This window comes from Leucoraja erinacea, chromosome 4 (genome assembly GCF_028641065.1).
Source record: "Leucoraja erinacea ecotype New England chromosome 4, Leri_hhj_1, whole genome shotgun sequence".
Taxonomy (NCBI): domain Eukaryota; kingdom Metazoa; phylum Chordata; class Chondrichthyes; order Rajiformes; family Rajidae; genus Leucoraja; species Leucoraja erinaceus.
Window position 1 is genome coordinate 33,145,546 of NC_073380.1, and position 1,953 is coordinate 33,147,498.

The 1,953-nt window shown below is 39.9% G+C and overlaps 1 pseudogene; it reads left to right on the forward strand.

Moving 5' to 3' along the window:
• The first annotated feature begins 1,250 nt into the window (after positions 1-1,250).
• Positions 1,251-1,356, forward strand: LOC129696828 (U2 spliceosomal RNA; annotated as a pseudogene).
• The last annotated feature ends 597 nt before the right edge of the window (positions 1,357-1,953 follow it).

Consider the following 1,953-nt stretch of genomic DNA (forward strand, 5'->3'; position numbering starts at 1 on the left):
CTGCGAGAACATACATTTGCAGCGATGCTGGTCCAAAAAAGAAGAACAAATCCTCGAGTGGGTAAGTCCCATAGCAGCACCTTATACAGGGCAGTATCTCACTTCTACTATTACAGGGAAGTGCTTGAGGAAAAGACAGACTTAGGGAGAAGGAAGCAGCACCTTTTCTATAGGGCTATAATCATGCTTCTCTCCCCCCATAGACTCTTTTGTCAGAAGGGTGCTGGGGTCAAGTCTAGGGCAAACCCTGGACAGGTAAACATATGTAAGAGCTGTAATAATGAGGTGATGCCTTTTCTAAGTCACAAAGTACACAGAGTGCATTATTGGTCCTTCCCTGATAGAAATACAGGAATACTTATGTTGTGACTGAAGGATTTAGCAGTCCAAAAATTTACTGACAAATTCCATTCCCATCTGGGAAGTCACACGGGAATGTCTGTCTATGTTTAGGGGGAACAACAGTACAGCTGTGAGTAAAGCTAACTGGGAAAGATCTACAAACCAGGTTAGAAGCCAGCATAGACCATATGTTTTCTATCTACTGCAGGGGCAAACATTAGCTGACACCATAGCTGTCACTTGCCACTGGGGATTGTAAATCCCTGAATGTACTAAACTAATCAATTTATGCATCTGGTTACATCCAACCGGGATTGACGCGGGCCTGTGTAAACCCGAAACCTCCTAGCAAAATCTTTTTATTTGGAGGTGACCGATCTAGAAGGTCAAGGAGTTGGACAATGAAGCCAAATTGGAGCTCATCTAAACGTCCAAACATCATCCTCAAAGGTATCGCCCCTATATCTGAAGATGTGTACACCCACAACACACGGCCTCGGGGATCCAGATGAAAACAGTAAAACCAGAATGGAGGTTGGTGCGAGAAGACATGGAATAAATAACTTTTTGACACTCATATCTTAAACAGTAGCCGGGGATACACAATAGAATTTTACAACACGTAATCTTTTAGTCCAGCCGATATATCGAGAGAGGAATTTGGAGGCGAACACCAAATGGATATTGGGCTATAGTATTTGCTGATGTTTCTACACGATATGGAACACCAGATGCCGATCTACTCGTATCCAGACATAATCACCAATTACCAAATATGTCATATGGGATACAGACACTGGACATCAGCAATGGAGGGGTTTTAGCTGCATTGTAAGGGAAGAATTATTATCTACGCATTCCCTTCCTAACAAAATAGGATATGGCGCTTGACGCATCAAACATAGGTCAGATCTCGGTTTTTTGGCCAAGATCAAGCATAATATCTGTTTTTATCAGTTTAAATATCTCATATGTCCCTTATCTAGGGACCATATATTAAAAAAATAAATAAATAAATAAATAAATAATACGATATATTCGTTAAGAACCTTTTCTATTGTTAAGTATATTTGTTTTAAGAACGAAAATGGCAAGCATTGATTCAAAGGATGCTTACTATTTTCAGTACCCATAACAGGTGACCACGGACGTTATTTTTATCTAACTGGATGGCTCAGCTCTAGCAGTATAGAGCACTACCTAATGTGTTTACTTTAGCACCTAGGTTATTTACAAAATATAACAACCAGCCACACAATGGTAATGGCTTCTTTGGATGACATACTAATTGTGCGGAAACTTAGGACGGGCTGAACAAACGGTAACAGCCACTTAACAATTATTGGAAACTAGGATTCATTATCCATCCAATTAAATCAAAATTAAAGCCTTCAAACTAAAGGGATTATTTGGGGTTCACCAATAACTCAGTTCCTCATGTCAGTAACTTTGCCAACAGAGGTTACAACCTTAATAAAGGCATACAGCAAAATCATTGACATGAGGATAAACCATCCATCAGACTGGTAGCAAGAATTTTGGCAACAGGTGGTACTGGGAATATGGTTTCCAGCCACATAATTCAGACCCTTACATTATAAAGATTTACAG